Genomic DNA, 24,291 nt, shown 5'->3' on the forward strand with positions numbered 1-24,291 from the left:
ATGGATGCTATATAATATTTGTTTCCCCATTGATGTAAAGCATCATCCTTATCATATATAAATCCTCATAAGTGTGTAATAATCAATGAAATTAAAGTTTTCTTAGTAGAAAACTGATTAGATATAAGAAGAAAATAAAACTTACAGTCTTATTATAGAATTTTTTGCTGCCACTAAAATGATTATATAGGTAAATATTTATTAATATTCAATATCCCCTTTGTTAGTTAAAAATGCAAGTTTCAGAACAAAATGTATAATATCAAGTTTTATAAGATATTTTGGTGTGTGTCTGCATATACGTATTATTTAGAGAAGAATAGATGTCAAAATGGATTTGTACTTGAGCTTTATTTCTCTCTTTATTCTTTTCCGCATTTGTTAATTTTGATTTTTACTTTTTATCAATAAATACTTCCCTTTGCTCAATCTCCACATGGTTTATCCCTGTGGATACATCCCCTTACAACCTATTTTAGGCTAACCCGCTCAAATAAAGTGGGCCCCTGGACACTTAGCCACGTGGTGATGGCGGAAACCACACACCTGTATTGTCCAGCTGATCTGAGTCAACTTGAGCTCTCCTACCTATCTATTAATCTATCCTAAAAGAAATGCTTAGCAATCCCTTGAAGAAGACAGTTGGAACTTGACATTTTCATTTTTGCATTTGGCAAAATACTATGAAACGTAAAAATGTAAATGGCATTAGGGTTGGAAAACGAGATTGCTAGAAGAATTGGCTTGGCCTCACCAGGTTTCTCATCTTTCAACATCATAGAAGCATTGATCTCCTGCTTAATTTTTAGATGGTGTTTGTTTTATTAGATTATATCAGCACATTGTTAAAAACATTGCCAGTATGAGGTTTTACTTTGCATTGTACAATAACCATTTGTACATATGGCAGCATTCAATCACCAAACTCTATTTTAAATAAAATGTTCAGGATTCATTAACTCAAAAATCCCAAACTCAAATATTCTCTGATCACAGCCTTCTTTCCTTTAATTTCTATAACATGATTTTCCCCAAATACAGCTGTTTATTAAAAGGGTCTCTAAATCTCCACTATTTACTTTTCCTTGCCTTAGAAGCCTAGATTTTACTCTCCACCACTTCAGTCACTCCCTTGACAGTGTTCTTTGTTGAATCTTCATCCTTCCACTGTACTCAGTTGGCCAAAATCACAATTCTGAAAAACTCAAATAGTCTGATTTCTCAACTGTTATACAAGGGATGCTGAATAAGCCTAGAGAAAAACAATTGCACAACCTTGAGAACTGGAGATGTTACAAATTCATGGTTTCCAGTTCGAACTGGGCCTTCAGTGCTAATCTTAGTGTCAGGCTGGGATCCAAGCATCCTGCCATGTCTCTTCAATCACTGGCTTTCTTTTGCTCTATTCCATGCTTCCACAGTGGCTATTCCAAATTATCTCCACTTTGTTAAATATCCTACTCTACCACCTCCTTCCTTACAGCCAATATCATAGTCTCTTAACCGACAAAGAAGATAGGACCATCAGAATAGGACTTTACTTACTTCTCACCTCACTTACCAATTTTCATGCATGTATATTCATCATGTCACCATTGCTTCTGTCAAAATTTTCTTTCCTGTAAAAAAAAAAAATCAAACAACATAAAAATAATTTTTTCTTTCCTTTGTAAGCAACATGCTGCAATTGATATTCCTTCTTTCTCCTGTATTAGAAACATCTTAATCTCTAGTTCCTTCCATTCAGCATTTCAACATGCTGTCTCTTTATCTTAATTTTTCAGTCCCTCCTTTAACCAGTGTGTGCAGGCTCTTTCTCCTCTTCTTCCTCACAAACCTGTCTTGTCTCCTAAGCCAGTAATGACCCCAACTTCCATGCAGTTGTTCAAGCAAGAGATCTGGGTGACCCATTTGATTTCTCTCTTCCTTATGTTCTGTCAACCCTACTCTCTTACTATTTCTGTTTCATTCAATTCATTCATCTCTATTAGCACAACCACACCTTCAGATTCAGCCACCAATTTCTGTTTTCTACCAATGAATGAAATACTTTTCTAACAAATGTCACCGTCTAGTGTCTTGTCCTTCAACCTTTCCATGGCAACCAGAATTATACTTCTAAAATGCAAATCTGATTATGTCAATCACCCTATTAAACTTCTTGGTATTTGGGAAATTTTCCAAACTCCTCATGATGGCTTTTAAAGCCCTTCCTGATCTTGGCTCTGTAGTCTCCTTGTTAAACCTCACTCTGTATTCTAAGCTGCAGACATACTAAATTACTGGCTATTCTCTAAATTGTATACTTAATATTGCTTCAGAGATTCTACACTACTGTCCCCGGTGTCTAGAAGGTACTTCCCCTACCCTATCTTTTAGTTCCCGGTTAAATATCAAAACCTCAATAAGGTATTTCTGATTCAGAAATAGCAACACAGCACTTATTGTAATGTATTTTAATTGACTGTTAACTTGCCAGTAACCCAAGTAAGACTGTTTGTTCTTTAAGGAGACACAATGTCTTTTTCTAATTGTGTTTCTAGTGCTCACTGCAGTGCCTGGCTCCACCTGGATGCTCTATCAACACTTGTTGGATGATTGATATTGGCCAGTTGCCCAGAAACTTGTGAGATAATAGAGAAAAGACTTGTGACAATGGGGTAGAGTATTAGGCAGGTCAAAGCACCTGCAAAATGAAATTACGTATAAATCAAGATGTGTTGTTGTAATAGATATATTGACCAGGTCTGGTGAGAAGTTATGGGAAGTACCTTGCTTACTGGGGATTTTTTTTTTTTTTTTTTTTTTTGCGATACACGGGTCTCTCACCGCTGTGGCCTCTCCCGTTGCGGAGCACAGGCTCCGGACGCGCAGGCTTAGCGGCCATGGCTCACTGGCCCAGCCACTCCGCAGCATGTGGGATCTTCCCGGACCGGGGCACGAACCCGTGTCCCCTGCATCGGCAGGCGGACTCTCAACCACTGCGCCACCAGGGAAGCCCCTGACTGGAGATTTTTAACAGCCCCATATCTCATCATCATATCCATCCTAAAGCCACTGGTCCCTTGTCAAGTGGCTCACTTCAGTGGCTCCTTCTCTACCTACTCCAAACAGTATTGAGAGGAGGAAAGACATATCATATCTACTTATTGAATTTTTGTTTTTTATTAAACTAGCTAATTGAGGACATAGTTTGGACATATTTTGCTTGCATTTGGTTTTGCCAATAGCTCTGAAGCAGTGATTCTCAAGTATAGTTAGTATCATACTCACTTCTTTGGTAGAGAGGTATATCAGAATCATCTCCAAATTGTATCAAATTCCACCTTCATGAGGGTACTCAAATCCCATCCATCATCAGTGAGTGTCTCTGCCTTAGAAATCCAATGGTAGGGTGGGCAGAGTGTCAGATATCTATCTGTTCTCGGTGGTTGGTCATTACTGATTTAAAGTTATATAGATTTATGGTCAAGTAGAATGTAATGAATTCTTGTTATAGAAACCATGAATAACTGAGCTGTTCTGCTTCTAAAAAGTACAAATAATATTCTCTAGTTACTATAAAATTCATATTTTTCAAGAAAAATCACCATAAAGGATACATGTATAGAATTTCCAAATTATAGATCTAGAATGTATTTTAGAGTTAACTACAACAAATAAAATACTTACTATAAGCCAATCACTGTTCTAAGTGGTTTTCATATGTTAACTCATTTTATTTTCAGAACAACTCTGAGCTAGAGTCTATAATTAGCTCTATTTTACATTCAGAAAGATAAATGCACAGAAAATGTACTGAAGGACACATATCTAATAAGTGGCAGAACCAGGGTTTGAACCAGGAAATCTGGAACTAGCATCTCTGTCTTAACTAGTACTCAGTTCTCATCCAATCCTCCCATTCTCTATATAAGAAGAAAGAGTTCTAAAAAGTTTAGACAAATTCTCTAAGAACTTTAATATCTGTGTTCTTAATTTTATATATGTATATCATTGTGCTTATTTTATTGGTAAACATTACTAATTCTATAAAGTGCTGCTAGTTTCTTTAGACGCTCTTTAAAGGAGAATGAAAATTATATGCATCTTAATAGATATAAAAAGCTCATTCAGCCCTAAATGTAACGTGGAACATAGCAATATGGTCTGACATTTTGAACTCTTGACAATTATGTGGATAGCAATGGGAGGACTTTGTGATAATTCAATTTCTTTATTCAGCTAACCAAGCTTGATAGCCTTCCATTTCCATTATAAAGAGTAAGATAACTATTTCCCAGGAAATGTTTTCACAGTTGAATTCCATACTACCTTTGTCAAGTGCCTTGTGACTAGCTGGGTCTCTGTTCTGCATTGAGTAAAACAGAGTATTTGGAGAGGCCATTTGATAAAGTAGAAAGGTCACGTGCCTAAGCATCCAGAGACCAGGCCTCTAGTATCAGCTTACTTATTAATGAGCTCAGACATGGCTTAAGCTTTTTGATTTTGCTGAGTCCTGGTTTTCTTACTGGAGAAATGGGTGAGGAACCTGGAGTTGTAGGAAAAGATTTAATAACTTCTGACCCTCCACTGCCATAAGGAGAGGTGAAGAGGATAGTCAGCTTGCTTTACCCACATGACACAGATAGGCCAGTGGAATTCCAGATCAGGTCACAAGATACAATTCCAACTTCTGACACAGAAACTAAACATCTTTGGGGGAAAGAAAGGTAATTTCAAGGCTACTCAAAGACTTGAACTGACACATAGCAATGTTTCACCAAAAGAGAGGTAGAGAGACAGGGTTTGACCCATTGAATGAGCCGGGAGCTCATTATGTAGAAATTCTCACAATGTCCAGGGAAATGCCTTCTTAAAAATTTTCTATAGAAAGTTGGACTGCCTCTATCTAAAGCTGTTTCAAGCCCAGTGGCCTGGATCCTGACTCTATTCTTTACCTCCTGTTGCACTTCAGCCTTATTTGATCCTAGTGGTGAGTTCATTGACCCCTGATACCTGCCACTTCTTCCAACCTGCTTTCTACTTACCTTTAACTATCCCCCAAGCCTAGTCTGATCCATATCTAGCTTTACTTGACTAGCTTCAAAGTTTTCCACTCATTTCCACTCCTATATTAAAACCACTGCAGCCTTTCCCAAAGCATCTGGCCTGTCTGTATTCTACAACCACAAAGCAAAGCATTTAAACTCATTTTGCTATTTATATATGTCATTGAAAAACCTGGCACGGATTAAACATCATGACATTGTTAATATGACGATATGCTACAATTCATCCCTTCTTTAGGAGCTAAATATGAAATTTAAATATGCATTAGCACATTTGTGTTTTCCTTACCCTTTCTTTTTGCAAGGAATGTGACTTTGCTAGCAGTTGTCGTTGTGTGATTGATTGTTACTTGTCTGTGGCTCTCTGGGAAATCGACCATCTTTGAGTGATAATGTCAGTGGGATAGAATGTGTCACTGAATAATGGTCTCCTGCTACTGCATAAATGCCAAGGTAAGCCAAAGGTATTTATGGGGAAAAAGTTCATATCAAGCTAAGATTTTTATCTTCAATGCAAAAGAAACTGAATCTGTGGTCAGCTATTGCTAGTATAGCGTAAGCTAGATGTAGATTTAATGAATGTATATAATGAATATTCAAGGCAGACTATGATAATCAAGTGATCAGTTCTTATGTAAATCCAATATTCTAATTAGTTTTAAAACTTGATTTATTATGCATTTACCCAAACTCTAAATAAGATTAGTTTCTCAGAAATAAAATACTTCCCTAAATATAAATTTTTAGCAATTAGATTCTCTTAGATTACATTAAGTACTTTTGAAATCTATTTTTTTATATACTAAAAGTAGTTGGATAAGTAACACAAACATTTTGACACTACATGATCAATTTATTTTTATAATGAAAAGGTATAAGATAATGATATCAGGGTTTCCCTGGTGGCGCAGTGGTTGAGAATCTGCCTGCCAATGCAGGGGTCATGGGTTCGAGCCCTGGTCTGGGAAGATCCCACATGCTGCGGGGCAGCTAGGCCCGTGAGCCACAACTACTAAGCCTGCACGTCTGGAGCCTGTGAGAGGCCCACGCACGGCGACGAAGAGTGGCCCATGTTCGCCGCAACTGGAGAAAGCCCTCGCACAGAAACAAAGACCCAACACAGCCAAAAAAAAATAAATTTATAAAAAAAAAAAAAGATAATGATATCAGTGGGACACTGGGACATATCAAACAAAAATTTAATTTATATCATGTATACTATGTCTTGTGAGAAAACATAAGTATATACTGCAAATATTTAATAGAAACTTTATAATTATGATTCATTAAGAAGACATTCCATATAAAACATCTACTTAGAATGCATATGTGGTATATATAGGATAGTATAGGGGAGTTATACATTTTTCTTTCTCTGAATTTGGTAAAAAAGTCTTACTCTTAGTTTTGTATTATACTACCTTTTAAGATTGAATTTTCTCTGTAGGGGAAGCAGTAAAATGAAATATAGATCCATAATATAGAATACATTAGCCGATGAGAAGTGTAAGTTTGGGTAACACTGTTTCCTCAGAACACCCTAAGACTAGAAATTGCCCTGAAATATGTCGATACAGTAGCCCACTCTAATTCTTTTGCTGGTGGCAGTCCTTAAAGTAGAAATTGATATAATTTGTAACCAAATATATATATATACATTTGGATATGTAACCAAATATATATATCCATATAAAAAACTATTTTGTGAACTGTCTGAAAGAGGTTAGTGGAAGTTAAAAGTAATATCATCCATATACACACACCCACACCATTGAGACGTCTGATTTTAAAACACTAATATTTCCACCTCAGAAATCCAAGATAGCTCGAGCAAGTTCCTTGCCCCTGATGATTTGAAGGCAATTAGAAATGTGATAGAATATGTACATTTTATTTGTTGAGTTTGTGTGTGTGTGTATGAAAGCCTTTCTGTATACAATGTGTAGATACTTGACAAAGCACAAAGTTCCACGAAAACCACTTTGTATATCTACTCCAATGTGTTTAAAGATTTATTTGTCATTTCAGGTAAAGATATTTGAAATTCTCTATTAATTTCATACAAAAATTTTTCAATAAATCTTCATGCAGCAGTGTCTCAATCTCTATGTCAATGTAAACTCGATAAGCCTTTTAAATGATATAGACTTTCTGTTAGTTGTGCCTTGTGGATTCCTACACTTTAACTACATATTCTAACACTTATGCTCAAGTCAAGCTGTTTCCATCTGTTTAGGCTACACATTGCATCACTTAGTAGTACAAAAAGAGCAGTTTTTCTTCTACTCCTGGGACCAAAATCACACAGAATTCGTAAGAGATCCAACACATAAAAATTCATTTCCTGAGTGGAAGCACTTCCATGCCATGTAGCAAAAACTATTACTTTTTTCATTGTATTTATAATAAAAAGTCAAGCAATTGTACTCTTTAAGGCTGGATACCTCACCTCACTTGAACACAGTCCCAGCGCTCAGCCATGGCATGTGGAGTTAATTACTCTGGACATTGGAACGCTGTGCACCAAAATGACTTTATTTGTGACTCTGCACTGTGTGCATGATGAAGTGATTCTTCTACTACCTACACACACAGGGACTCTAAATGGAGCGATAGCTCTGGCATGCTGGAGGACATACAACTTCCATCTCAGAGGGACACTTGTCATCCCAGGTAACCATTTGATGGAGACTGACAAGTCTTCAGTCAGACTGTCATCCTTCCAGTTCAGTTGGCTTCACAATCAGCTGAAAGTTACGGGTTCAGCAAGAATCTCAGCATTGTAGTGGCTCCTTCAACATCCCGTGGATCTGTCGCATATGAGTCTGGGTCATTCCAGGAGCAATTTCTACTAGAACTGTGCAGCCGTGAAAACATGACACTATGCAGTTCTGTATGCACAGCAATCCTGGTGACTGTTATCTGCTGAATTGCAGGAACTCAGGCTTATTAAAATTCCCAGGAATCACTCACTGGCAAAGGGCTATATTTAACCCTTTCAAAAGTATTTTTGCAAATGCAGTTTGGTGGTAAAATAATCTTCATGCAGCAACAGAATGCATGTGCTTGGGAAGCTGAGGAAAAATGTAAAGCGGATGAAATGTTTGTTTACTTACCCCCACTTTTCTTACTGCCATCTCATCCCCATTATAGAACCTCTACTATTATCTCTATGCCTCTGATCTCACAGATGGAGATAGTGTGAAGAACTAATTGACATTCTAATATTAATGACGATGTGCTGTGGTATACAGAGATACATATGTAGAGATATATGAGCCTCTTTATATTCTTTTAATTTGTTGTTACTTAAAAAATCTCCACAGTAGCCAATGAATGTTTTTTAAAAGGAGATAGAGGAGACAAGAAGGAAAGAAAAAATATAAGGAATGAAAAAGGAGGAAGAGAGGGAGACAGAAAATATACTACACAGTATTGGTAGCATCTAGAGCTAAAAAGTTGGATGTGAATTGCGCTTTGTTACTTGACCATGGACTAGTTACCTAATCTCATAAGACATCAGTTCATGTCCCAGTACACATATATTTAAATGTTTTTTCCAATTCTACTTATAGGGCTTTTGTTATATTCACTGGGAAAAATCCCAGCTAGAAGTACATTTTATTCAGGAAGGTAAATTTAATTTCCATATAGAGAGCAGAACTTATTTATAGGTTATTCTGATTATATAACAAAAAAAGAGGTTCTCATGTTTGCATTAGTATATGACTTAAATGACTGTCCCAATAATTGCTTGAAATATTCATCAAGATTTGGAGACCTAAATTGAAGATGGTAACTTGCTTTTTATTTTCAGTTATGGAGAAAGGGAATCACTGCAAGAAAATGAGAAAAGACAGAAGTTAATATATATCTGTTTAAAGTTAATACGATATAAAAACACAAAATATTTTATGTATTTTATGATTTGAAATAACTAGTTACAATAAGCTACTTAAGTCAGAGAAGAGAAGAAATATAATTCAATAACAAATGGATTATACAGGAGAGCATAGCTTAAGGCAGTTTTTTTTTTTGTTTTTTGTTTTGTTTGTTTTTTGCGGTACGCGGGCCTCTCACTGCTGTGGCCTCTCCCGTTGCGGAGCACAGGCTCCGGACGCGCAGGCTCAGCGGCCATGGCTCACGGGCCCAGCCCCTCCGCGGCATGTGGGATCTTCCCGGACCGGGCATGAACCCGTGTCCCCTGCATGGGCAGGCGGACTCTCAACCACTGCGCCACCTGGGGAGCCCTATGACAGTTATTAAAAGCATTAATCTAAGGGATAAAGAAGAGTAGAGAAAAAGAACATGGTGAGAAAGGTGATGAGAAAGAACTACAATATGTGTAGAGTTTTTTATATGTTCTTTCAACTATGATCTTAGAATGTGAATTTAATTATTGTGATTGATCACATTATTATTCATCAACTCTTTACTCCCCTCCTCCCCCTGATGATGTGTTTGACCATGTGACTTGTTTAGGCCAATAGAACATGTGTGCCATGTCCAAGGATAGGCATTAACAAGTATGGCATCGTTTCATTCCACCCTTCGGGGAAGTGACCTTAATTTCCAAATATTGAGAATGTTTGAGGATTATTCCCCTTCGATATCAAATAATACATTCTCATGTCTGTTTTAGTATGGGATCTGGATTAATAGATCAATACTATGTTGCAATATAATCAGATCAGTTTCAGAGCCTTAGGGATGGGAACAGGTATTAAAGAAACTCTGAATGGAAGATCTGATGTGCTTATGTGTTTTTCCAAGTTGTGAGGAAAGAAGACAAGAATATGAAGACAGAATGAGTCATAAAACACATCTATGCTCTCTACTTTATTTAATAAGGGAACTATGTTGTTATATAATGTACTGGGCCTAAGACATAAGCTATGTTTTAGTTATCTATTGCTGTATTACAAACTACCCAACCTAATGGCTTGAAACAACAAACATTAATTCTCTCATATTTCTATAGATTACAAATTTGGGTGCAGTTTAGTTAGGTCGTTCTGACTAAGAGTCCCTTATGAGTTGCAGTCAAGATGTTGGCTGAGACTGCATCTTCTGAAGTCTTGAGAATCCGCTCTTAAGAAGGCAGATTCACATGGCTGTTGGATGGACTCCTTAATTCTTCACTAACTGGAAATCTTAGTTCCTCCCCATGTTGCCCTCTCATAGGGCTGCCTGAATGTCCTTAAGACATGGCAGAGAGATAGAGAGACTCCAAGGTGGAAGCGGTGACCTGGTGATCTTTATAACCTAATCTAGAAGGGACATTCATCGCTTCTGCCATATTCTATTGGTCACATAAGTGAACTTCGGTAAATTGTAGGAGGGGACTCTGCAAGAATGTGAAGACCAGAAGGAAGAATCATCGGGAACCAGCTTGGTGGCAAGCCACTACAGAACGGTTATACAAGCAGTGCGGCAAGAAGGAATTGACTTAGGGTAGTGATGTCAGGTACATCAAAAGTAGAGTGGCTAAAGTTGGGTCAGTGAGCTACCTGAATGAATAAGAGCAAACTTGAAAGCATATCTGTTCTTAGCTTCACAGGAAGTGATTCCCATGGTTATAGCAGGACAAGAACCAGACCCTAATATTATTTTTCTTATATGTTATTGGTCACCTACTGATTACCTTGCTCCATTTTCTGAGCTGGTGCCTTTTTATGGATTCTCTAATATAATCTCCAGGGTGAAAACTTTCTCTGAGATTTTGGTCTCTGCAGAGCCCTTCCTTTCATGCCCACTCAGCAATGCATTTTAAAAGATGTTCTGTTACATTTGATCTTGCATTTTTTAAATTAATTAATTAATTAATTTTTATTTTTGGCTGCATTGGGTCTTCATTGCTGGGTGCAGGCTTCCTCTAGTTGCGGCAAGCAGGGGGTACTCTTTGTTTCGGTGCTCGGGCTTCTCCTTGCGGTGGCTTCTCTTGCTGTGGAGCACAGGCTCTAGGCCTGCAGGCTTCAGTAGTTGTGGCTCGTGGGCTCTAGGGCACAGGCTCAGTAGTTGTGGCGCACGGGCTTATTTGCTTCATGGCATGCGGGACCTTCCCGGACAGGGCTCGAACCCATGTCCCCTGCAATGGAAGGCAGATTCTTAACCATTGCGCTACCAGGGAAGTCCCTGATCTTACATTTTAATTGTTGCAGTTGGGAAGGACTTTCAAGGTAGCTATTTTGCTATACCCCCAGAACAGGAAGTCCACCTCTTTCTACCTGACAATATAGCATATTGAATTAGGGTTCAGACACTGGAATTAAACTGATAGGTTTGAATTCTACGTCTACTATTTATAAGCAGTGCAATTTTGAGGGAGTTATTTAACTTCTCTATACCTTTGTTTCTTTACCTCAGTAATATTAGGGTAGTAAATTATAAGTTATTGTAAAATCTAATTTGCCTGTCTATATAATCTACTTAGAGCTGTATCTGATACATAGTACACATTTAATAAATAGCTACCTTTAAGGTTTTAAAGGCTGTTAAATGTTAAATATTACCATCTATGTGAAGCCTAATAAAAATTTTCAGGTAAAATTCTTTCTTTTTTTATACTCCTAAATACCTTTTGCTCCAATGTCAATTGTGATATTTTTAAGAATAATTTATTTGTATACATGTCGCTGTTCTCAGCTTTATTATCAAGTCTTTCATTACAGGGACTGTGTTTTATGCACTGTTTTATGTTTCTTATATGTACACACAGTTTGCTGAATTGAAGGATGGATGGATTGATAGATGAATGGTTTTATACTGTGGATGAAAAGAATCAATAGATCCAGCTGGAAGGACCTAGTTGAAAACTTGGGACATATTGAAGCACTGAGCCAATAAGAAAAGATTTTAATAACAGGGAGAAAATTGGTGTGTAATTGTCCTTTGTTTAGGGAAGAGGGCCATAAACAATGTTAGAAGGTCACTACAATCTCGGTAGTTTTTATGTTTTCTTCCTCTGTGTCATTGCACCCCAAGATACTGATTTATCATGCAGAGTATTAACTTTTCTCAAGGCAGCAGAACTTTAATTCCTTACTCTAGTTACAGTGTCTATTTTGGAGAAAAAATATATATATTATTTTAAAAAGAAAAAAGTTATTAGCCTTCACAGAGCCATCCTTCTGCAAACCAGTAATTTTCCTAAAAATGAAACTATGATTCAATTTCCAATAGTCTATTTACTTAGCTATTTGAATTTTTCTGAAAGAAAAAATATTTCTGTTGAAAATCTCCCCTAAGTGAAAGGATGACAAAGTAGCTAGAAACATGATGACAACAAACCTGGCTGATATGTTTGATCTTTATTCCTATTTAATTTTTGCAGTTACTTTGTGTTGCAACTTCTAGTGCTTCCTAGGACCTAGGTGGAATTATCCTTACCAGGTGGGAAATGGAACCCACAGTTGGGATTGTCTTTTGCTTGTGCCAGAGGCTGACCTCGGTGTTGTTAGTTTGTCCTTCTGCCATATTTGTTCTCACACCAGCTAACAATCCACTTCCAGTTATACTCTTTTTTTTTTTTTTAACATCTTTATTGGAGTATAATTGCTTTACAATGGTGTGTTAGTTTCTGCTTTATAACAAAGTGAATCAGCTATACATATACATATACCCCTGTATCTCCTCCCTCTTGCTTCTCCCTCCCACCCTCCCTATCCCACCCCTCTAGAGGGTCACAAAGCGCTGAGCTGATCTCCCTATGTTATGCAGCTGCTTCCCACTAGCTATCTATTTTACATTTGTAAAATGTATAGTTTTACAATACTACTCTCTCACTTCATCCCAGCTTACCCTCTGCCCTCCCCGTGTCAAGTCCATTCTCTAAGCCTGCATCTTTATTCCTGTCCTGCCCCTAGGCTCATCAGAAGCACTTTGTTTTTTTTTGATTCCATATATATGTGTTAGTGTACGGTATTTGTTTTTATCTTTCTGACCAGATATACTCTTGTGTCACACCTTTCCAGATGTTTGTTAGGAAAACTTTCTTCTGCTCTAAATCTCCCAAGTGGCCCCAAATGATGCATTTTTTACTGCTGACTTCCATATTTAACATGCACTCATATACACACCTGTGTCAAACTCATTGGCACGATCATTGTGAAAAAAATAGCATTGAAAACCCAGGCATGACCTTGAATGGTTCATAAACTACTGTCAGCATGCCTGTTAAAGGAAGATGAAAAATCAAATGAAACATAAGCAAACGATAGGAGGCGGGCTTCCCTGGTGGTGCAGTGGTTGAGAGTCCGCCTGCCGATGCAGGGGACACGGGTTCATGCCCCGGTCCGGGAGGATCCCACATGCCGCGGAGCGGCTGGGCCCGTGAGCCATGGCCGCTGAGCCTGCGCATCCGGAGCCTGTGCTCCGCAACGGGAGAGGCCACAACAGTGAGAGGCCCGCGTACTGCAAAAAAAAAAAAAAAAAAAAAAAAAATTATAAGAGGCAAGGTCTCATTATTCTGAAGATGTCTTTGGAAGAGTCTTTTCTATGGGGAAAAGAAAAAAATGGAACTAATCTACCCCTAAATAATCCACAGGCCAACTGACAAATTGATCCGTAATTAAACCTGTACTTGCTGGTGCTCCAAACCTGATGCATACTAAACAGTGACGATTCTTTCACACATCCTCAGGAAACGATGAGCCGAAGAATGTCATGTTCTGTTGTGTGTCAGGTGTGTTCCCACTCATCAGAAGCTTCATGGAACATTCTTTTTTTTCAACTTAGTAATTTTTCTATTTACTTCAATTTAAAATTTGCAATACCGCCTGAGATTAGCAAGCTTTTTCTAAAAGGAAGAAAATTAACATGTTTACGGAGCAGCAGGTTTTCCTAAGCTATCACAGAACTAAAAAGCAGCTGTCAACTCCCCTGAAACGAAAGCATCAACAGAATGGGGAAAAAAAGCATTCCAGAAAACCCTATATTCTGTTAGCACCTTTGCGCTTAAACACAAAAACCTTAAGCATCAGAACGGACAGCCATGAAGGTGACACTTCAAGAAGACTAAAGGAGGTGAGATCTCAAATGGTTTTGCTTGAATTGTCCATTTATTGCATATTTGACCCAGACTAAAAAGAAAATATCAAGTTAGCCTGACACAATTTCCCAAGTTGCTTGAATTTTCCTTTAAAGAAATTTGAGAAACATGCATCGCCTTAAGGTGGGACAACACATTTTTTGCGTGGTGTCAGGAATTTAAAAGGCATCTGTAGTATTAAATGTTTAATATTTGGTATTAAATACATGATTTCCTACTAATTTCCAGAAAATCAAATCTATATATTTGAAAATAACACCACTTTTATTTTTACTCCACTCTCAACCCTCCTACTTTAGTTACAAAAGCTCAAGATTCTTGTCATTTATAACAGTGTGTCTGTTTGAGCATTTTTTTTGATTCTTTGTTTCCCCAAAGTTTATAAAGGAAAGCACTTGCCATTAATCTCTCTAGACAGAACATCTGAGGGTTAGATATTACTTCTGTTAATATTGGTCACTATTTGGAGAAAGAAGAGTGTTAGAACATTTACACCAATGCATTTACCACATCAATTCTATAAATGGTGAAAGGAAACACTTCTGAATTATGGAATAACATTATAAGGCAAACCATTCTGAGTGTGTTCAAACAAAGATTGAAAACTGACCAGTAATCTGTGAAATCCACGTTAAATGCAGCTGGAGCTCATATGATGTGTGCATTACACTGAAATCTCAAAATTCTGTGCTATGTGTATAAATCAGTTTTAAGAGCATGATTTTCTTAATATAAAGCCTCTAATTTATTGAAGAAATTAAAATGTCCACATTGATAGTCTTATAATAGAGGAAAATTAAAATTAGCAATTTGAAAAATCTTTCTGACAAAAACTATCTCTCGAGATTGTTGGTTTGTTTTTTTTACATATGCACTAGGATGGAAATGTATTAGTCTCTTCATAAACTCACCAAAGGCTATAGATATTTTCTGAATAGGGATGTGCATTTCATGGAAAAGTTGTGAAACTCCTAGAGTACTATTTAAATTTTTCTATTTTGGACTATAGGTGAGTATATTGTTTTTATTTCCCCATAAATCTGGATACTTATGCAACTATCTTTCTGGAAGAAAAATCACATGAAACTTTATCACAGCCAAAATCAACTCATTGATATTTCTCTACAATTACTCTACTTTGAATGTTGTCTTTTGAAGCCAAAAGTTGAAGATATGCACTGTCATCCATACTTTGCACACATATAGTCGTATTCCGTAAGTATCATATGTGTGAAAAATATTGGTAAAGCATCATTGAATTGAAATGTTGTGATTTATAAGGCGCTCAGGTGCCACTTTTAAATCCACCACATATAGAACATATATGTATGGAAATATTTCGAAGATAGAGGAGTTATCTCTCATCCACCATGTAATATAAAACTGAATGTTGCCAGACTTTAAGAAGACAGGCTTTGACCCCGTTCAGTCACCTACTGATACATAACAAACCACCTGGAACTTAAGGGCATAAAATGACGAAAAGCATTTATTATGTTCACAAAGCTGCGGTTTGGGCAAGGCTTAGTAGGAAAGTTTATCTCCACTTCATGTGTCATTAACTGGAGTAGCTCAAAGGCTAGAAGCAACTGAAGGATGGAGCTAGCGTCATCTAATGTACAAGCTGGCAAACTACAGCCCATGGCCCAATTCTGACCCACCACCTATTTTTGTAAAGTTTTATTGGAACACACCTTGCTCTCTGTTTATGTACTGTTTTCGGCTACTTTTGCCAAAAAAATTTTACTTGTAACAGGACAGCTGAGTATCTATGGCAGATACTATATGGCCACCATGTAAATATGTGTTAGCTGGCCCCTTACAGAAAAAGAAAAAATGTGCTGCGCTCTGAAATAAAAACTCACTCACATGTTTGGAAGTTGATGTTTGGCTGTTGACTAGAACCTCAGCTTGGGCTATGGCCAAAAGTCCTACACAGTCCTTACCATGGAACCCTTATGATTTTCTCATACTGTAGCAGGTGGGTTCCAAAAGTGACCATCCCAAGATGTAGGAAGTAGAAAGAGTTAGTCTCCTAAGCTCTGTGCAGTAACATAGTCCAGACTTAAGGGCAGGGGCATTCATGCTCCTATCTCTTGAAAGGAGGAGTATTAGTGAATTTGGAGATTATGTTTTAAAAGCACGACAAACCCATGACAACATTTCAGTGATACATATTCAAAATATTTATGGCATAGAAATTACTTATGTAGTCTTCAAATATTTACTGAACCCTTATAATGTAGAATACATACATCTTTAACAAAATAGATATAATCCCTGCTCAAAGTGGCATATGTGTTAGTGTGGGTGAAAGGTGAATAATAACCATGTAAATGAAAAATGAACATGACAGTTTCAGAGTACAATAGTACTACAATTGATTGAATGGAAGTATTAGGAGTGGGAATACTTTTGGTCATGGAGAGCCTTGCTCTACTGATGACATTTTAGCTGGAAAGAAATAGCCAATTCTAGTAAAAGGTGATTGCCAAGCACAGGAGACAGAAAAACAGCAAATGAAAACACCATTAAAAAAGAGAGAGCAAGCTTGAAATATTCAAGAGGCAGAAAGAAGACAAGAGTGACAGGAGAATAATTGGTAAAGGACCAAAAAGAGCCCCAGGCAGAGAGGTAGACAGGGATCAGACCATGAAGGTCTTACAGATAATGTGGGACGTTATTCTAAGCCATTTACTGAGATGGAGAAGAAAAGAAGCAGCAGGTCTTATGTGTGTGTGGAAAGGGAGTAGAATGAGAATTAAGAATTTCATTTGACCATGTCAAGAGTGATTAGCTTTTACATATTAAAGTTTCAGAACTTTACTGAAGTAGAGAACTATACTGACTCACAGAAGCTCCCAAGACGACTAAAAACAACAGAAATAAATTTAATACCATCAGAATATACCATCAGTCATCACGTATCCTCCATTGCATGTTATGAGAATGAGAGCTCTTGAAACAGGCTGGTAAAGTCAGGCAGGTAAGCTCACTCCTGGGCTTCAAAGCCTTTGATGGTCTCTGGTGTCTTTGAGCTCCCACCTGAGAGAGACAAAGGCACAATTTCTGCCATGAGCTTTGGGAAGTGGTAGCCTTGGAAAGTAATCAAATTAAAAACAAAGAATTTGAGAGCTTCCCTGGTGGCGCAGTGGTTGAGAGTCCGCCTGCCGATGGAGGGGACATGGGTTCGTGCCCCGGTCTGGGAAGATCCCACATGCCGCAGATCAGCTGGGCCCGTGAGCCATGGCCGCTGAGCCCGCGCGTCCAGAGCCTGTGCTCTGCAACGGGAGAGGCCACAACAGTGAGAGGCCCGTGTACCGCAAAAAAAAAAAAAAAAAAAAAAAAAAAAAAGGTGAGCAGGGGATATAAGAAAAGGGGCATGAGAGCCTCATTGTGGATGCTCTCTATCCACTCTGGATTAATGATCCTTAGGCACATGCTCAGGTTCTCCTGGGTTTTTCTCTTTATTCAGGAAAGGAGTAGGAACAAATCCTGCAGAGTGGCAAGTGGAGATGGGTGTGTAAGCTTACCTTCTGTCCAACTCTGAAATCCTCTAAGAGTGTTCTCTCACACTGAATTCAGAAAGCCATCCAAGCCCAAGGATAACTCCCATGGATTAAGACACATCCAACTATGAGATATAATCTTCATCAATTTGTTTTAAGGTTAAAATGAGTTAATTCATGGTCAAGTACTTGAAACATTCCTGGGCACATGGCAAATATTCAATAGCGGTTAGTTAACAGTATTATTGCTATTTTAGAATTGCCAATGTCCTTGATTTCAATTATGTTTCCTGTTAACTTTATTTCTTGACAATGATGTAGGCATTTACAACTGAAAATCTGGTGTCCTGGCCTGTAGGAAGTGACACTCCATTAGGAAGTGATTTTCAAGCTGCTAAAACAAAACTTCACATTAAAAAAGAAATGTCTGAAGCCAAGAATTTGTACAATAGAAGACAGTTTACACACGTCTGAATTCAGCTTCTCCTCATCTCACTAAAAGTAGACACAACAAGTGCTGAAATAATACATTTGGATGCTTTACCCCGAATGCGCTGTGACAACGTTTCAAGTATGTTCAAAAATACTCTCTCTGCTTCAAGATATAGCTCCAAATTTTGATGACGAACAGAGATGCTAGTATGTTTGCTTGGATTTTAGTCTTCACATTTGCTGAAACATAGCCAAATGAGATTTAGGAAGACACGAGACAAGTAACCTTGCACAAAAGATTTCAAATCGAAATGGCTCTGCTTCTACTTCCAGCTGTCTACATGTACCTTTTTCCAGCTGTCAACTTCACTACTGCTTTCGTAAAAAGGGAGGGAGTCCAGTGGCCCTAATTCATAGTTCCTCAGGCCTCACCCCAGGAATTTTTCTTCTCTGGCCAAGACTGAAAATGACTTTAGGGCCCTGTGCCAGTAGCCTGTAAGTGAACATAAATAATAACCCTGGAGAGATCATCTTCAATAGCCCGGGTGCCAGGAGGGCTGACTTCATATTTCAGTGGCATAGATGTTGGCTCATGTTGTATGGTTCAAAGGAACTAAAAATGACCTTTTGGGAATTCCCCAAATCTCTTCTACATATTTTCTGATCACAGATATTTTTCATAGAAGAAATAGAAATTTAGAGTTGACAACTAAAGAATTCTGATGGAAAACAAGCCTGCACTTAAATTCACTTTATGGTCATTTTACCTATATGTGTAATGTGTACATGTGTGTGTGATACTTATTCTATACCATCCAACAGAACTTCTCCCTTATATCAGGTATTGCTATGGGAGAGCGGAAAAGGGGAAGGCACAAGGGTCACACAACTCTGAGCTGGAGAAAATGGGGGCAAGACAGTGAATATCACATTGGGGGCTAAAGAAAGGAAGGGACAGAGCACAGAGAGGGAAGCTGGGAGCATAGGAAACAGATTTGGTTTATGTGGGATAATAGAAAATACAGATTGGTTTCTGCCCCTGGATCCTGGCACAAAGTTCCTGAAACCCTTGTAAATCCCTAAGTGATAAGAGCACCTTTTGTTCTAATTAAGACAGGCATCCTGAAAAATCTTGTAATTTCCTAGGTAATAGGAGCATCTTTCGTCTCATTGAGGCAACTCTGGGTGAGATCCTGGGTGACTCCCGGATAGAAGGCTGGTCACTGGAAAGACCAAACCATAAGTAGAAGCTTGGAATGTTCAGCTCCATCCCCATTCTCTTGAGGAAGAAAAAGGGGGGTTGAAAATGGAGTTAATGATCAATCATGCCTACATTATGAAGCCTCCATAAAAATTCAAAAGTAAGGGGTTCGGGAGTTTCCAGGTTGGCAAACACGTCCATGTTCTGGGAGGATGACACATCCAACCCATCTCCACATGGACAGAAACTCTTGTGTTTAGGACCCTCCCAGACCTCAGCCGATGCATCTCTTCAGCTAGCTGCTCATCTGTATCTTTTACCATATCCTTTAATAAACTGATAAACGTAACTGTTTCCCTGAGTTCTGTGAGCCATTCTAGAAAATTAATCAAAACTGAGTAGGTGGTCCTGGGGACCTCCAATTTGTAGCCAAGTCGAACAGAAGTTGTGGGTAACCTAGGGACCTACTATTGAGATTGGCATCTGAAGTCGAGGAGAGCAGTCTTAAGAGACTGAGCCCTTACCCTGTGGATCTGGTGCTATCTCCAGGTGGATAGTGTCAGAATTTAAACTGTAGGACACCCAGCTGGTGTTGTGGAGAATTTCTTGGTGTGAGGAAAGAAACCCACACATTTGGTGACCAGAAATGTCAGATGTAAAATGTTCTGTGTGAGGAGGAAAGGAGACTCGTAGGAAAGAAAAACTGTCAGTTTCTCTAATATAGACTTTGTCTTTTCTTTGGCAAAAGACAAGGATGTCTTTAAAGATTTGTTGAGTATCAGGGCACTTTCAGATTATGCATGCTGTCACATAATTTTCCAAGAAACCTATGAAATATATACTTTATGCTTATTTTACTGATAAAAAACTTAGGCTCAGAGAGATTGTTTTTACTATTAGTGAATGTAATATTTTCTGCCATTTGTTGGGTGCCTTCATTCCACCAATGCTTCTCATTATAATTCTTGGAAAAACTCTATGATGAGGAAATTATTCTCATTTTTCATATGTGAAAACCAAGGCCTAAGGTGTAACTAATTTGCACACGGCAAAACTGCTAATAAGTAGCAGAGCTGGATTCATGTTCAAATTTTGTGACTCTGAGTATTGTAACTCATTCACACTCATCATATTTCCATAGAGCGGAATGCATTTCCGCTGCAGTCTCCAGAAAGCAAACTTACTAGAGAGCATTCTCAGTTTTTCTCCACCCCCTCATTCCCTTCCTTCAGTAATGAAGTGGCTTATCGGCTTGGTGATCCACGCTGAAGGAATAGAGCATGGTCACGTCTTTGGACCTCCCTCTGTAATTTCAGAGCCTGCTGGACCTCTGTTCACATGCCTTCTGTCCTCTTCTAGTTCTAAGTCTACAGGGACAGAGTCACTGTAGCCAGTGAGTGAGGGGGATTATAGAACAAGATTGTGTAGGGCTTTAAGCCATGGGATACAGAAACGAACAGCTTTTCCTCTGGGCATGGATGGCTTGGTGGCTGAGTAATCTCTGTTCCTTCCGCATTGGTACTGTTCCATAATTGCAAAAGGGACTAGAGGAGAAAATAGATATACGTTCTAAATATATAAGGACAAAGAAATGGGACAGTTGCTATTTCACCTTTAGAAGCGCATTAAACGTAGAAGATAAATCATTGCACTCAGTCAGTGAAATGAACTCAGAACCAGCTACAGACGTGAATGTGTAGCTAATGTGCATTACATATCTATTTTTAAATTTTTATTTGCTTGGATCTAGGTAAATAGGCATAGGGAGAGATGCAAAAGGAGTAACAGCAACTAACAGCAGGTAGGCACTTATTTTTTAAAACTTCCTCATCAACAAAAGGGAAAAAGATGACATCTCTTAAGAGAGTTCATGACTGTTTTTCGCTATCTAAAGATATTTGCAATCTTTAGATCTGATCTAACCTGGAGAAAATATAATGTGGACGCTGACTGACAACAGCTCTAGAATAATCTTCTTTTAAATGATACCCTAATTGACAGATCTAGAACAAGCTTTCTGTAATAGCTGACTCGACGACAGCTTGGAAAATTGGAAATTATTTGAACCCTGGATCAAGAGAGGTGGTAGCTGATTAAGAGGCCCTGGTGTGAGGGTCTCTGCTTCAAATGATCATAAACTAGCTTCCCATGACCACCTTTGGCCACAGAAGTGCCCGTGAGTAAGAGTAACAAATCTCCTCTGTGGCCAGAGTAATTGATGGCATCTATGTTGGAACTATACAGCCCCTTAACCTTTCCTTCTTTCCTCAGGTTTCCTCCTATAGGCATTGGAAACCTAGTTTGCAAGACAGAAGTCCATGGCAGGGTATAAAGCACAGCCCTTTTCCCACTGTGAATGCCTGCTGCTGGTAGCTGGCCCAAGTCAGTGAAGGGGAAAATTCTGACGGAAGTTCAGAATACTGACTGTATTGTACTGGACATAATAATTATTGATCAGGGTTAAAAGGACTTGGAGACCATATATTATCTGAAAGTGACCTGGGCCTGACCTTACTAGCCCAACAGTAAGGATATTAAGTGAATGCTATCAGAAAAGAGTAACCTTGCTTTCTCTTCCATTATAAAAATTCAATTTTTTTTAATGAAAAATCACAACTAATTTTGTCTCAGGGTTAGATGTTGGTAGTTCATTGCCACTCTTTTCCTAAGTAGCTAATATGGGACCCAGTTAAAATTAGACATATTGGCTTCCCTGGTGGCGCAGTGGTTAAGAGTCTGCCTGCCGATGCAGGGGATACAGGTTTGTGCCCTGGTCCGGGAAGATCCCACATGCCGCGGAGCGGCTGGGCCCGTGAGCCATGGCCGCTGAACCTGTGCGTCCGGAGCCTGTGCTCCGCAACGGGAGAGGCCACAACAGTGAGAGGCCCGCGTACCGCAAAAAAAAAAAAAGTTAGACATAAAACCTCTGTAAGAGAAAGGCAGCTGTGGATACACAGTTCCCAGGATGTTCCCAGCCATACAAAGGATGGCTCAGTTCCCAGGGAGAGGAGAAGGCATAGGCAGTGGCCCTGTGCATCATCTTGTTGGGGTTGAGTAATATTACATAGGAAAAAAGAAATGTCTTCTTCAATGTAGGCTAAGAGAGACAGAGGGAGAAACAATGGAAGCAGTCCTTCTAGAGATATCATAGAATCTACAACGTGACAAAAATTGTGGCGATTAAATGTGCCATGGCACCATACTCTTTGAACTAATGACAGCATCATACCAACTTTATATCTAGCAGTTACCACACTTTTTTCATTGCAGATAGTTTCACAACTAGAAAAGACAAAACAAAGTCCAATATCAGATAACATATGCAATTGACCATAATGGAGTAAATGCAACAAATAGATAGTTTGACATAAAACTGAAATTCCCACATATCCCAGGGTTGTGCTCCTTAAAGAACAGAAAAAAACCTGATGACTTCTCGTATCCCAAGTTTGGAAATTAAGAAACTTTGAGCTCTGGAAAAATATTTCTGACCCAGCTCAACTTATAGGTGTGAGTCCATTATGTCTGCCCCAAGCCACAGAGGCTAATCTGGTCATGGGGCTTCTGCTCACTTGTTTTTGTATTCAGCCTGCCAACCATGGATTGTCCTGCTGAGACTGAAATCCCATAAGCACTCTTCCCTACCTACCCAGCTTCTTGTGATCCATATTACCCCTTGGGCAACCATTGCCATCCAGCCTTTCCCTCTGCCATTTCTCCTGACCAGCCTGCTACTTACAAATTGCAGAAGCCACCCACATGGCAATGAGTCTGACAAGCTTCAGCTCTGTCCACAGCTTCTGTCCTGGCCATGCCTGTGAATAGAACAATTGCCTGTGTATGGCCGCAGGGTCTCTGAGACTTGTACATGTCTACTATAAAGACTGAATTGAAAAAGTTCAATCCTGTATGATTTCTAGAGGGACACGATCTAATCACATTTTTCCCGAACCAATTATCTTTTCACCAAGGCAGGAATTGGATTCATTGCCAGGGGGCTTAACAATTTCTACCCCAAAGTATTTTTTTTTCATTTCACATAAGTCTTAAAAGCAAACCGTGATTTTTCTTTGCAGACTCAGATTCATTGATCACGTGACATCTATTACTGATGATGCTATTACATACAATGACTGACGTGGAACCGATCACTCGATCTGATATGTGCTGGTTGAGTGGGACAATAATTCACACGTACTGGACTTCTGCATTTCCATTGCTTTATGTGTGGTATGTGATATGTACTTATCTAATCAGAAACACAGCCACTGAGGCAGTTTATGGGTTTTGTTGATTTTTTGAAGTAGCATTGGTTTTTTTTCCAGGCTTATTCTGAGGGTCTGAAAGTTCTTCCTTTAATCAAATGAAAATTCATGTCCTCTGATTGACACAAAATGTATAGGTGTTTCTTTAAAATATAAGTTGGTAATTTCCTTTTATTCCTATTTCTATGTATAGATTCAATCGGATTATTACCGTGACAAAGTTGAAGCTACATTATTCTTTTCACCTGGCAAAGCATCCTATACTGGGAAGATCTAGTTTGTATCACTCATTTTATTGTTAACCTAGTTCTAACATATATGGGTTTCACATGAATAATTTCTTGCTCTCAATAATTTCTTGAGGCATCAAAAATGCTAACGTAGCCTTTGGATCCAATGGAGTTAGATACAAACATACAAATAGAATTATATTTTGGTTTTATAGATATACAAAATACATAGATATACAAATAAAATATACATTAGAATAGATAGATAGATTTTGGTTTTGCATAGAAAGTTTCCATCTATAAATCTCAAGACTGTAGGCAATAAATTCTAAATAAATTAAACTATCAAATGTGCATTTGAACACTTGTTTTTAACATATCTTCATTAGATTATTTCCTAAAAAACAAGGAATTAAGTACTTTCCCATTCAATTTAAGTACTACCCAACGAGTATTTCTATATCTTATATGAAACTTGAAAACACATATTGGATCATAACAATGATGGCCCAAAACAAATAATAATAATAATAATTGACCAGAAAGTATGTTTT

This window comes from Monodon monoceros, unplaced genomic scaffold, assembly GCF_005190385.1.
Source record: "Monodon monoceros isolate NGI ecotype Baffin Bay Population unplaced genomic scaffold, NGI_Narwhal_1 Super_Scaffold_1, whole genome shotgun sequence".
Lineage (NCBI taxonomy): Eukaryota > Metazoa > Chordata > Mammalia > Artiodactyla > Monodontidae > Monodon > Monodon monoceros.